Here is a 14,777-nt window from a genome sequence, read left to right as displayed (position 1 = left end):
CCCATGCCTGATCCTATGTCGCAGAGGCCGTCAGGGTCTCAGAAGTGCCCACTATCCCAAATTGTTGACACAGATATCGACACGGATTCTGACTCCAGTGTCGATTGCGATGATGCACAGTTACAGCCTAAATTGGCTAAAGCCATCCGTTATATGATTATAGCAATGAAGGATGTGTTGCACATCACAGAGGAAACCCCAGTCCCTGACAAGAGGGTTTATATGTATGGGGAAAAAAGGCAGGAGGTGACCTTTCCCCCTTCGCATGAGCTGAATGAGTTATGTGAAAAGGCTTGGGAATCTCCAGATAAAAAACTGCAGATTTCCAAACGGATGCTTATGGCGTATCCTTTCCCGCCAACGGACAGGTTACGCTGGGAATCCTCCCCTAGGGTAGACAAAGCTCTAACACGCTTATCCAAGAGGGTAGCCCTGCCGTCACAGGATGCTGCGGATAGAAAGCAAGAGGGTAACCTGAAGTCCATTTATACACATTCAGGTACCTTACTAAGGCCGGCAATTGCGTTGGCCTGGATGTGTAGTGCTGTAGCAGCATGGACGGATACCTTATCTGAGGAACTTGATACCTTGGACAAGGATACTATATTACTGACCCTGGGGCATATAAAAGACGCTGTCCCATATATATGAGAGATGCTCAAAGAGACATTAGCCTTCTGGGCTCTAGAATAAATGCAATGTCGATTTCTGCCAGAAGGGTCCTGTGGACTCGGCAATGGACAGGCGATGCCGACTCAAAAAGGCACATGGAGGTTTTACCTTACAAGGGTGAGGAGTTGTTTGGGGAGGGTCTCTTGGACCTGTTCTCCACAGCTACGGCTGGAAAATCAAATTTTTTGCCATATGTTCCCTCACAAACTAAGAAAACACCGTATTACCAAATGCAGTCCTTTCGATCACAAAAAGGCAAGAAAGTTTTTCGACTTTGACAATTTATAGGGCAGTACAGATGGTGTAATGGTTAGCAGTACTGCCTCACAGCACTGAGGTTATGGGTTCGATTCCCACCATGGCCCTAACTGTGCGGAGTTTGTATATTCTCCCCGTACTTGCATGGGTTTCCTCCGGGTACTCCGGTTTCCTCCCACAATCCCAAAAATATACTGGTAGGTTAATTGGCTCCCAACAAAAATTAACTCTAGCGTGAATGTGTGTGTGTATACATGGGATAGGGAATATAGATTGTAAGCTCCACTGGGCAGGGACTGATGTGAATGGGCAAATATTCTCTGTAAAAGCGCTGCAGAATATGTGTGCACTATATAAATAACTGGTAATAATATTATATATACAGTATACAGTTGTGCTCATAAGTTTACATACCCTAGCAGAATTTGTGATTTTCTGGCCATTTGTCAGAGAATATGAATGATGGTTAGTGGTTGGGTGAAGCCATTTATTGTCATACAACTGTGTTTACTCTTTTTAAATCATAATGACAACAGAAACTACCCAAATGACCCTGATCAAAAGTTTACATACCCTGGAGATTTTGGCCTGATAACATGCACACAAGTTGACACAAACGTATTTGAATGGCTACTAAAGGTAACCATCCTCACCTGTGATCTGTTTGCTTGTAATCAGTGTGTGTGTATAAAAGGTCAGTGAGTTTCTGGACTCCTGAAAGACCCTTGCATCTTTCATCCAGTGCTGCACTGACGTGTCTGGATTCTGAGTCATGGGGAAAGCAAAAGAATTGTCAAAGGATCTGCGGGAAAAGGTAATTGAACTGTATAAAACAGAAAAGGGATATAAACAGATATCCAAGCAATTGAGAATGCCAATCAGCAGTGTTCAAACTCTAATTAGGAAGTGGAAAATTAGGGATTCTGTGGAAACCAAATTACGGTCAGGTAGACCAACAAAAATTTCAGCCACAACTGCCAGGAAAATTGTTCGGGATGCAAAGAAAAATCCACAAATAACTTCAGCTGAAATACAGGACTCTCTGAAAAAAAGTGGTGTGGTTGTTTCAAGATGCACAATAAGGAGGCATTTGAAAAAAAATGGGCTGCATGGTCGAGTCGCCAGAAGAAAGCCATTACTACGCAAATGCCACAAAGCATCCCGCTTACAATACTCCAAACAGCACAGAGACAAGCCTCAAATCTTCTGGAACAAAGTAATTTGCAGTGATGAGACCAAAATTTAACTTTTTGGCCACAACCATAAACGTTACATTTGGAGAGGAGTCAACAAGGCCTATGATGAAAGGTACACCACTCCTACTGTGAAACACGGAGGTGGATCGCTGATGTTTTGGGGATGTGTGAGCTACAAAGGCACTGGAAACTTGGTCAAAATTGATGGCAGGATGAATGCAGCATGTTCTCAGAAAATACTGGAGGAAAATTTGCACTCATCAGCCCGGAAGCTGCGCATGGGACGTACTTGGACGTTCCAACATGACAATGATCCAAAACACAAGGCCAAGTCGACCTGTCATTGGCTACAGCAGAATAAAGTGAAGGTTCGGGAGTGGCCATCTCAGTCTCCTGACCTCAATATCATTGAGCCACTCTGGGAAGATCTCAAACGTGCAGTTCATGCAAGACAGACCAATAATTTACAGGAACTGGAGGCTTTTTGCCAAGAAGAATGGGCAGCTTTACCATCTGAGAAAATAAAGAGCCTCATCCACAACTACCACAAAAGACTTCAAGCTGTCATTGATGTTAAAGGGGGCAATACACGGTATTAAGAACTGGGGCATGTAAACTTTTGATCAGGGTCATTTGGGTAGTTTCTGTTGTCATTATGATTTAAAAAGAGTAAACACAGTTGTTTGACAATAAATGGCTTCACCCAACCACTAACCATGGGTGAAAGAAAAGTTTGAGTTATCATTCATATTCTCTGACAAATGGACAGAAAATCACAAATTTTGCTAGGGTATGTAAACTTATGAGCACAACTGTGTATGTATGTATGTATGTATGTATGTATATATATATATATATATATATATGTATGTATGTGTGTGTGTGTATATATATATATATATATATATATATATATATATTAGAGATGTGCATCGGAAATTTTTCGGGTTTTGGGTTCGGTTCCGCGGCCGTGTTTTGGGTACGAACGCGTTTTGGCAAAAACTCACCGAATTTTTTTTGTCGGATTCGGGTGTGTTTTGGATTCGGGTGTTTTTTTCAAAAAACCCTAAAAAAACAGCTTAAATCATTGAATTTGGGGGTCATTTTGATCCCATAGTATTATTAACCTCAATAACCATAATTTACACTCATTTTCAGTCTATTCTGAACACCTCACACCTCACAATATTATTTTTAGTCCTAAAATTTGCACCGAGGTCGCTGGATGACTAAGCTCAGCGACCCAAGTGGCCGACACAAACACCTGGCCCATCTAGGAGTGGCACTGCAGTGTCACGCAGGATGGCCCTTCCAAAAAACACTCCCCAAACAGCACATGACGCAAAGAAAAAAAGAGGCGCAATGAGGTAGCTGTGTGACTAAGCTCAGCGACCCAAGTGGCCGACACAAACACCTGGCCCATCTAGGAGTGGCACTGCAGTGTCACGCAGGATGGCCCTTCCAAAAAACACTCCCCAAACAGCACATGACGCAAAGAAAAAAAGAGGCGCAATGAGGTAGCTGTGTGACTAAGCTCAGCGACCCAAGTGGCCGACACAAACACCTGGCCCATCTAGGAGTGGCACTGCAGTGTCACGCAGGATGGCCCTTCCAAAAAACACTCCCCAAACAGCACATGACGCAAAGAAAAAAAGAGGCGCAATGAGGTAGCTGTGTGACTAAGCTCAGCGACCCAAGTGGCCGACACAAACACCTGGCCCATCTAGGAGTGGCACTGCAGTGTCACGCAGGATGGCCCTTCCAAAAAACACTCCCCAAACAGCACATGACGCAAAGAAAAAAGAGGCGCAATGAGGTAGCTGTGTGACTAAGCTCAGCGACCCAAGTGGCCGACACAAACACCTGGCCCATCTAGGAGTGGCACTGCAGTGTCAGACAGGATGGCACTTCAAAAAATAGTCCCCAAACAGCACATGATGCAAAGAAAAATGAAAGAAAAAAGAGGTGCAAGATGGAATTGTCCTTGGGCCCTCCCACCCACCCTTATGTTGTATAAACAGGACATGCACACTTTAACCAACCCATCATTTCAGTGACAGGGTCTGCCACACGACTGTGACTGAAATGACGGGTTGGTTTGGACCCCCACCAAAAAAGAAGCAATTAATCTCTCCTTGCACAAACTGGCTCTACAGAGGCAAGATGTCCACCTCATCATCATCCTCCGATTCATCACCGTGTACATCCCCCTCCTCACAGATTATCAATTCGTCCCCACTGGAATCCACCATCACAGCTCCCTGTGTACTTTCTGGAGGCAATTGCTGCTGGTGAATGTCTCCACGGAGGAATTGATTATAATTCATTTTAATGAACATCATCTTCTCCACATTTTCTGGAAGTAACCTCGTACGCTGATTGCTGACAAGGTGAGCGGCGGCACTAAACACTCTTTCGGAGTACACACTTGTGGGAGGGCAACTTAGGTAGAATAAAGCCAGTTTGTGCAAGGGCCTCCAAATTGCCTCTTTTTCCTGCCAGTATACGTACGGACTGTCTGACGTGCCTACTTGGATGCGGTCACTCATATAATCCTCCACCATTCTTTCAATGGTGAGAGAATCATATGCAGTGACAGTAGACGACATGTCAGTAATCGTTGGCAGGTCCTTCAGTCCGGACCAGATGTCAGCATCAGCAGTCGCTCCAGACTGCCCTGCATCACCGCCAGCGGGTGGGCTCGGAATTCGTAGCCTTTTCCTCGCACCCCCAGTTGCGGGAGAATGTGAAGGAGGAGATGTTGACAGGTCGCGTTCCGCTTGACTTGACAATTTTCTCACCAGCAGTTCTTTGAACCCCTGCAGACTTGTGTCTGCCGGAAAGAGAGATCCAACGTAGGTTTTAAATCTAGGATCGAGCACGGTGGCCAAAATGTAGTGCTCTGATTTCAACAGATTGACCACCCGTGAATCCTGGTTAAGCGAATGAAGGGCTCCATCCACAAGTCCCACATGCCTAGCGGAATCGCTCTGTTTTAGCTCCTCCTTCAATGCCTCCAGCTTCTTCTGCAAAAGCCTGATGAGGGGAATGACCTGACTCAGGCTGGCAGTGTCTGAACTGACTTCACGTGTGGCAAGTTCAATGGTTGCAGAACCTTGCACAACGTTGAAATCATTCTCCACTGCGCTTGAGACAGGTGCATTCCACCTCCTATATCGTGGTCAGATGTATAGGCTTGAATGGCCTTTTGCTGCTCCTCCATCCTCTGAAGCATATAGAGGGTTGAATTCCACCTCGTTACCACTTCTTGCTTCAGATGATGGCAGGGCAGGTTCAGGCGTTTTTGGTGTTGCTCCAGTCTTCTGTACGTGGTGCCTGTACGCCGAAAGTGTCCCGCAATTCTTCTGGCCACCGACAGCATCTCTTGCACGCCCCTGTCATTTTTTAAATAATTCTGCACCACCAAATTCAAGGTATGTGCAAAACATGGGACGTGCTGGAATTTGCCCAGATATAATGCACGCACAATATTGCTGGCGTTGTCCGATGCCACAAATCCACAGGAGAGTCCAATTGGGGTAAGCCATTCTGCGATGATCTTCCTCAGTTGCCGTAAGAGGTTTTCAGCTGTGTGCGTATTCTGGAAAGCGGTGATACAAAGCGTAGCCTGCCTAGGAAAGAGTTGGCGTTTGCGAGATGCTGCTACTGGTGCCGCCGCTGCTGTTCTTGTGGCGGGAGTCAATACATCTACCCAGTGGGCTGTCACAGTCATATAGTCCTGAGTCTGCCCTGCTCCACTTGTCCACATGTCCGTGGTTAAGTGGACATTGGGTACAACTGCATTTTTTAGGACACTGGTGAGTCTTTTTCTGAGGTCTGTGTACATTTTCGGTATCGCCTGCCTAGAGAAATGGAACCTAGATGGTATTTGGTACCGGGGACACAGTACCTCAATCAAGTCTATAGTTGGCTCTGAAGTAACGATGGATACCGGAACCTCGTTTCTCACCGCCCAGGATGCCAAGGCCTCAGTTATCCGCTTTGCAGCAGGATGACTGCTGTGATATTTCATCTTCCTCGCAAAGGACTGTTGGACAGTCAGTTGCTTGGTGGAAGTAGTAAAAGTGGTCTTACGACTTCCCCTCTGGGATGACCATCGACTCCCAGCAGCAACAACAGCAGCGCCAGCAGCAGTAGGCGTTACACTCAAGGATGCATCGGAGGAATCCCAATCAGGAGAGGACTCGTCATAATTTCCAGTGACATGGCCTGCAGGACTATTGGCATTCCTGGGGAAGGAGGAAATTGACACTGAGGGAGTTGGTGGGGTGGTTTGCGTGAGCTTGGTTACAAGAGGAAGGGATTTACTGGTCAGTGGACTGCTTCCGCTGTCGCCCACAGTTTTTGAACTTGTCACTGACTTATGATGAATGCGCTGCAGGTGACGTATAAGGGAGGATGTTCCGAGGTGGTTAACGTCCTTACCCCTACTTATTACAGCTTGACAAAGGCAACACATGGCTTGACACCTGTTGTCCGCATTTCTGTTGAAATACTTCCACACCGAAGAGCTGATTTTTTTGGTATTTTCACCAGGCATGTCAATGGCCATATTCCTCCCACGGACAACAGGTGTCTCCCCGGGTGCCTGACTTAAACAAACCACCTCACCATCAGAATCCTCCTTGTCAATTTCCTCCCCAGCGCCAGCAACACCCATATCCTCCTCATCCTGGTGTACTTCAACACTGACATCTTCAATCTGACTATCAGGAACTGGACTGCGGGTGCTCCTTCCAGCACTTGCAGGGGGCGTGCAAATGGTGGAAGGCGCATGCTCTTCACGTCGAGTGTTGGGAAGGTCAGGCATCGCAACCGACACAATTGGACTCTCCTTGTGGATTTGTGATTTCGAAGAACGCACAGTTCTTTGCTGTGCTTTTGCCAGCTTAAGTCTTTTCATTTTTCTAGCGAGAGGCTGAGTGCTTCCATCCTCATGTGAAGCTGAACCACTAGCCATGAACATAGGCCAGGGCCTCAGCCGTTCCTTGCCACTCCGTGTGGTAAATGGCATATTGGCAAGTTTACGCTTCTCCTCCGACGATTTTAATTTAGATTTTTGAGTCCTTTTTTTACTGATCTTTTGTGTTTTGGATTTGACATGCTCTGTACTATGACATTGGGCATCGGCCTTGGCAGACGACGTTGATGGAATTTCATCGTCTCGGCCATGACTAGTGGCAGCAGCTTCAGCACGAGGTGGAAGTGGATCTTGATCTTTCCCTATTTTTGGAACCTCAACATTTTTGTTCTCCATATTTTAATAGGCACAACTAAAAGGCACCTCAGGTAAACAATGGAGATGGATGGATACTAGTATACTTATGGATGACGAGTGACTGACGACACAGAGGTAGCTACAGCCGTGGCCTACCGTACTGCGTCTGCTAGTATAGATAATATAATAAATATATTACTACTGTAGGTATATAATATAATGACGGACCTGGTGGACACTGTCAGCAGACTCCTAAACTACTAGTATGAAGAAGATAGAAAAAAAAAACCACCACAGGTAGGTAGGTATACAATTATGGACGAGCACTGACGACACAGAGATAGCCACAGCCGTGGACTACCGTACTGCGTCTGCTAGTATAGATAATATAATAAATATATTACTACTGTAGGTATATAATATAATGACGGACCTGGTGGACACTGTCAGCAGACTCCTAAACTACTAGTATGAAGAAGATAGAAAAAAAAAAAACACCACAGGTAGGTGGGTATACAATTATGGACGAGCACTGACGACACAGAGATAGCCACAGCCGTGGCCTACCGTACTGCGTCTGCTAGTATAGATAATATACTAAATATATTACTACTGTAGGTATATAATATAATGACGGACCTGGTGGACACTGTCAGCAGACTCCTAAACTACTAGTATGAAGAAGATAGAAAAAAAAACCCCACCACAGGTAGGTAGGTATACAATTATGGACGAGCACTGACGACACAGATGTAGGTACAGCCGTGGCCTACCGTACTGCGTCTGCTAGTATAGATAATATACTAAATATATTACTACTGTAGGTATATAATATAATGACGGACATGGTGGACACTGTCAGCAGACTCCTAAACTACTAGTATGAAGAAGATAGATAAAAAAACCCCACCACAGGTAGGTAGGTAGGTATACAATTATGGACGAGCACTGACGACACAGAGATAGCCACAGCCGTGGACTACCGTACTGCGTCTGCTAATATAGAGATGATAAAGATGATAGAGATGAAAAAAAATATATAACACTACTGTAGGTAAATATTTATATAATATAATGAATGACGGACCTGCTGGACACTGTCAGCAGAATGCGTTTATAGAATAATAAAAAAAAAACACCACAGGAGTGTTTAACTTTTTCAGGCAGACAATATACTGGTGGTCACTGGCAGCAAAAGTGTGCACTGTACTCCTGCTATAACTGCTCCCCAGTCTCCCCCACAATTAAGCTGTGTGAGCAGTGAGCACTCAGCACAGTCAGATATACATAGATGATATATCATGCAGCACACTGAGGCTGAGCACAGATATGGTATGTATCGTTTTTTTCAGGCAGAGAACGGATTATAATAAAACTGGTGGTCAGTGTCACTATCAGCAAAACTCTGCACTGTACTGAGTACTCCTAACAACTGCTCCCCAAAATTAGTAGTAAATCAAATGTCACTCGTCTCTCTAAACGGAGAGGACGCCAGCCACGTCCTCTCCCTATCAATCTCAATGCACGTGTGAAAATGGCGGCGACGCGCGGCTCCTTATATAGAATCCGAGTCTCGCGAGAATCCGACAGCGGGATGATGACGTTCGGGCGCGCTCGGGTTAACCGAGCAAGGCGGGAGGATCCGAGTCTGCTCGGACCCGTGCAAAAAAGGCTGAAGTTCGGGGGGGTTCGGATTCCGAGGAACCGAACCCGCTCATCTCTAGTGTGTATATGTATATATATATACATATATATAGATAGATATATATATAGATATAAAATAGGTCCCAATCCAAAACACAGCACTCCAGGACTTGATAAATAGAATTTTATGTGTATTCAAAAAGGTACCACATTCTGATGGTCAAAGCATTACCACATTCCAATAGTCTACGTGTCCCATTTCGGGCCTCATATGGTCCCGTCGTCAGGACATGAAGAATGAGGGATAGTAGTTAGAGACCAGAGTAAAGTGTAACAGCTTACCTTAAGTACCCACCGAGTCAGTGTAGAGCCAAAGCTGGAAGAACGGGAAGCGCGGGCCGACTCCAGAGAAGCGCTCTCCAATAAGGTGCACGCTGTGTTGCTGCCTTAGACGCTGCCTCCCGCTCCGGCACCCTTGGCTGTAGAAAGGTAGAACAAAAGGGAGATAGTAGATACCGTAACCATAAGGCACCAGCTAGTGCTGTACATTTTACTGCTGACCTTAATGCATAGGATAAATATCTGGCGTATACAATAAACTGTAATGTTAAAAATAACAATATTACCTAATGATATGTATACACAAGCAGTGGACAAATGCCATTAATACAGAAACAGACTGAGATTTACATAAGACACATTTTAACCTATTGAGGACAGATCAAAGGGGGTCATTCTGAGTTGTTCGCTAGTTTTTTTTTTTTTTGCAACGGAGCGATTAGTCGCTAATGCGCATGTGCAATGTCCGCAGTGCGAATCCGCCAAGTAAATTTGCTATTAAGTTAGTTATTTTACACACGGCATTACGAGGATTTTTCTTCGTTCTGGTGATCGTAATGTGATTGACAGGAAGTGGGTGTTTCTGGGCGGAAACTGTCCGTTTTATGGGAGTGTGTGAAAAAACGCTACCGTTTCTGAGAAAAACGCGGGAGTGGTTGGAGAAACGGGGGAGTGTGTGGGCGAACGCTGGGTGTGTTTGTGACGTCAAACCAGGAACGAAACTGACTGAACTGATCGCAATGGCAGAGTAAGTCTCGAGCTACTCAGAAACTGCAAAGAAATTTCTATTCGCAATTTTGAGAATCTTTCGTTCGCAATTTTGATAAGCTAAGATTCACTCCCAGTAGGCGGCGGCTTAGCATGTGCAATGCTGCTAAAAGCAGCTAGCGAGCGAACAACTCGGAATGAGGGCCAAAATACATTCCAGTTAATTTTATCATTGAGTCCTCTCGGATATATAGTGTCCAAAGTAAAGATCCATCTGGATTCCAGTTTAGAAAGAGTCTCTATTTTGTCTCCTTCCCAATTGATATTTTGAATCTGATCGACAATTTGATACTTCAAGAAAGACAAGTCATGGTTTTTTAACTTAAAATGTCAAGCAACTGGTTGGTCTATCGAGATCCCATCTGTTAGGATGCCCACTACATAATACACTATAGTCCTGTGCAGTATAATGTAACATATGCATAATGTATAATTTAAGTGAACAGTGGGGGGGGGCGCTGGTGTTTCCTCTATATGACTGTGGGCCAGTCCGAGCCTGGCTGCTTATTAGTCTTTTTACAGTTAGAGAGGCTTCTTGTAGCATACTTAGAGGGACATGTACTAAGCAGTGATAAAAGTGGAGAAGTTGCCCATGGCAACCAGTCAGTTGCTCTGTATACTTTTATAGTATGCAAATTAGAAATGTTACATCAATGCTGATTGGTTGCCATGGGCAACTTCTCCACTGGCTCACTTCTCCACTTTTATCACTGCTTAGTACATGTCCCCCTTAGTTAGAGACAGGAAGTTGGGGGTGCCTAGGAATACTATACAGTTATTATTGTTACAGTTGCCATATTTGGATATTTACTTACTAAGGTACTTTATCGCCGTCCACTTTATCTCCATCCAAGGCTTAGTCCCCTTACAGCCCAGATTTATCAAGCCTTGGAGAGTGATAAATAGCACGATGATAAAGTACTAACCAATCAACTCGTAACTGTCATTTTTCAAACACAGCCTGTGACATGGCCGTGCAAGGCTTGATAAATCTGGGCTTTAGGGGTCGATTTATGAAGCCTTGGATGGAGATAAAGTGGTCGGCGATAAAGTACCAGCCAATCAGCTCCTAGCTGCTTTGTCACAGGCTGGGTTTGAAAAATGACGAGCTGATTGGCTATTACTCCGTCCGCCTTATCTCCATCCAAGGCTTAGTAAATAAACCCCTAAGTCTATTCTAGTTTTAGTGGTGTTATAAGAGGTTATTCTGTTGCCGCTGGAAAATCCTTTAGCTCTCCTTGACCACAGGAAGACCTCCTGTTTCCATGGTGTAACTGTTTCTTGTACACCAGTCTATTTTTGCATGATCAGGAAAGCCCCAAATACATGTGCCCAGAAGAGGGCCCCACTTTTTTGGAGCATGCACGGGGCCCAAGAGTATAGAATAGGCTCAGAAGTGCCCCCTGACTCCCAAAAGCACCCCTTGCAGTGGATCCACTGCATAGTAACGTGTATAAAATTATTTTCAAAATGATACTTGTGACAGGACGGTACCGTACGGAAGCACTCGCCGCTTGCCGCGTCCCGTTGACTGCGCACAGAATGGAAGGTCAAGCCGCACGAGGCCTGACCACATAGGGGATTCCCGCTTACCGTCAGTAACCGCCTGTTACTGACTCCACCCACTGCGTTGTGGGCGGGTTCTTGCTGCCACCACCAAACTCCTAACCTGCCGTGGCGTTTGGAATCACGGTTCTGCTCTGTATGTGCCGACGCACTGCCTTACCACACCTGTGTGGTGTTGACGAATCCCCTCTAGCCACTTGCTAGGCCTCTACCGGTAGCTGGCGGAAGGCGGAGCTTGGAGACGTCAGGTGCTTCCCTGGACAGCCGGAGAACGGGGCTAGGTTTGGCCTAACCCTGTAGGTCACAAGATGAAGCAGTCTTCTTGAGGCAAAGGTGTTTATTGCTCAAATAACCTTTAAAAAGGCTCCTCCCTATTGCTAGGGGCAACAGCATACAATCAAGATGTTTTCAGCAGAAGAAGATGTTACAACTACAACCTGGAGGCACGCAGATCTCCTTTTTATGTCAGTTTTCCACACAGTATCACAGGGGGGTAAGCCTTCCCTGTCTTCTCCAACCAATCAGGTTATTTTACAAAATACCAATAAATCACATTTTACAAGGATATAAGTGCAATAAAACAATATCCTCCTTCCTCTGACACAGGCGTTTGGTATCAGATTAACATTCACTATTGATAAATTTATCACATAGCTTCAAAACACAATGTTTCTGTCTCATTCACATCTCCAGGCAAACCCAGTGTCTGAGACCACAACAGGAAGGCTACAATACAAACAGTCTTCCTTCCTGCATAGGTCGCTCGCATGTCAATTAAATCAGGTACATGAAACAAGTTCCAAGCCCATAAACCCAGTGATTAGCATCTCTCTCTAAAGAACTTACACATCAAAAGGTATTGTCCTTCACACCTCTCTGATAGGAAGTGGCATGCTAAGGGCCCTGTCCCATTCCCAAAGGATAAGACATGATTATTCAGACATCTATAATAGTAAGTGCATTTTCCTCTTTAAATATACAGATGACCACATCTTGAATATAAAATACAGTTAAACATGCATTCCTGCAATTGTGCATAGAGCACTACATATGACATGTTAAAACACATCATTAAACAAACTTTTAAACAGTCCGTACCCAGCGCCGTAAGTACGTTTAACAGTGACGCCCAGCGCCCATTGTCCCTTAATATGGCGCCAGGCACAAGGGTTAACACCTTCAGTGCCGCAGCCGCCATTACACGTGTGGCTGGTTGGTCTCTCCGGCCACACTCCTCCCCCCCCATTCAAGCGGGTCAACCAGGGACCCATGTCCCAACGATTTGGGTCCTGGTCCCGCAGTCCGTTGGGGTGAAGGGGACGCTACCTGGGATGTGTAGGCTCTGGCCTAGACAGTTCATCCATAGTGCAGTGGGCCTCTCTTCGTGGGTGCACAATCTTCAAATAGTCCACCTGAAGTCCAAGTTCAAGGCTCCACCACAAAAGTCTGTCCAATTCCCCCAAGGTAGGTTGCAGCCACCTAACAGGTAGGTGGTAAGTCACCACGGTGGGGGGCCGGTTACAAACAAGTGCCACCCACGGTGTCCCAATTGTGGCATACCCCACCTCCCACAATAGCAGTTTCCTGCTCAAACAGGCCACAGGGTGCTCCTGCCCATATGGCTCTTTCTGGCTCGGTACAGCTCCCAGTCCGTGCAGTGGCGCAATAGTTCGTAACACACAGTCCTGGTCAAGAATGTGCGCCATCAGCACTGGAGCGGGTACCCGAGCCTTCTTCAATGACTGGAATGCCAACTCGCAAGCGGGTGCAAAGTCCACTGACTTGGGAATGCCCTTCCTAGCCACCTCTGTCAAGGGGTTCACTACAGGACTAAAGTCAATGACAACATGTCCGTAGGGCCTTACAGGTTCTAATGTCAGTACCGGTCTGGGTGATGTGGGTCGGGGACAGCCTCTGGTTGCCTCCACCCCCTCTGGGTTGGGCCTACCCCTGTCTCCTCCCACATGGTGCCCCAGGCACTGCACCTCCGTCATACCTATCTGGCAACTGTCTGCCCTTACTGTCAGACCTGCCCTCCAATCCTCTTCCGTCGACCTATGACTCGGGAAACCTACCCTGTCACCTAGGCCTACTCCTTCCTCCTCATCCGCTACCTGTGCCACAATGATGGCGGCCAGACCACCAGCCTCTGGATCCTGTGTGGCATCCACTACAGGGAGGCTGCGTGTCTTCCCCGATCTACTGTGCACAGGCAGGGGACCTGCTATGTCCACAGCAACTTGCTGCAAGGGTCCTCCTATGGGCAGAGGCCCAGAGACAACACAACCGCTGGAGTGCCCCGGCTGCCAACGCATGGCACCAGCCTTACATTTGGTCTGGGCGTCATCCGACATTCCAGACCAGGGTAAGCTCTGTGTCAGGCACTTCAGGGTACGGTCTGTCTCCGGGTTGCTGTCCAAAGGGGTTTCGCTGGCAACCGACATCGGTTGCGCAGGAACGTTCCCTGATGGGACCAGTTGGACACATTCCCTATCTGGTCTATCCCCTCCCACTTTCCTGGCTACCCTGTACCTTAACCCTTCCCGCCAGGTCAAACTTCCTGCCCCAACCCTGTCAAGGACGCTGCCAGAGTGGCGCCTCATGCCTTTCGGGGATGGGTCAGAGAGTTGAGCCTCCCTAAACTCCTGCCTGTGGCCCTCAATCTCTCCTAAATTGGGACACTCTACAGGGGGATCTAGGTGGAGACTTCTAGGGTCAGTCTGGTAGGGGTCAGTCATGGAAAAGTCAGTGTGGTTTCTCATACTCACCGCCGGAGTTGGCAAACCACTTGGGTCAGGAGCATCATTGGGCACCCCCACAGGATCACACGAGCTGGAACCGACATCCTCTGCGTTGCTAGGGGACGTAGGCATACCAGAGGCAAAAGGCATGCGGGGTCGATGTACTGATCTAGCCGCTGTAATCTTTTCCTCTGGGCTGGTTGATGCTGTGGTTGGCTGTGCTGGCAGTTGTCTAGCAGCTGTAGTCTTTTCCTCTGGGCTGGGCTGGGCTGGAGTAGCTGATGTCAACGGTGGTTTTGGAACTTGACTCCGGGGAATGGCGCCAACAAACATAGTGACGATCCCACCACCCAG

General features: G+C 46.6%; 1 protein-coding gene and 1 long non-coding RNA gene across 4 annotated transcripts in view; one reads left to right on the top strand and one right to left on the bottom strand.

The window, feature by feature from the left end:
• Window positions 1–14,777, top strand: part of SHROOM4 (shroom family member 4) — a 398,216-nt gene that overhangs the window by 274,487 nt on the left and 108,952 nt on the right. The gene's annotated exons all lie outside the window — the stretch shown is intronic.
• LOC134948792 (uncharacterized) overlaps window positions 1–14,777 on the bottom strand; it is a 54,846-nt gene that overhangs the window by 18,796 nt on the left and 21,273 nt on the right. The window contains exon 2 of the long non-coding RNA XR_010183024.1: window positions 9,352–9,488. This is a non-coding gene — a long non-coding RNA (uncharacterized LOC134948792). The remainder of the gene's footprint in view (window positions 1–9,351; window positions 9,489–14,777) is intronic.

This window comes from Pseudophryne corroboree, chromosome 8 (genome assembly GCF_028390025.1).
Source record: "Pseudophryne corroboree isolate aPseCor3 chromosome 8, aPseCor3.hap2, whole genome shotgun sequence".
In the NCBI taxonomy this organism is placed as follows: Eukaryota; Metazoa; Chordata; class Amphibia; order Anura; family Myobatrachidae; genus Pseudophryne; species Pseudophryne corroboree.
Note: the sequence above shows the minus strand (reverse complement) of the source record. Positions and strands in the feature narration are given on the sequence as shown.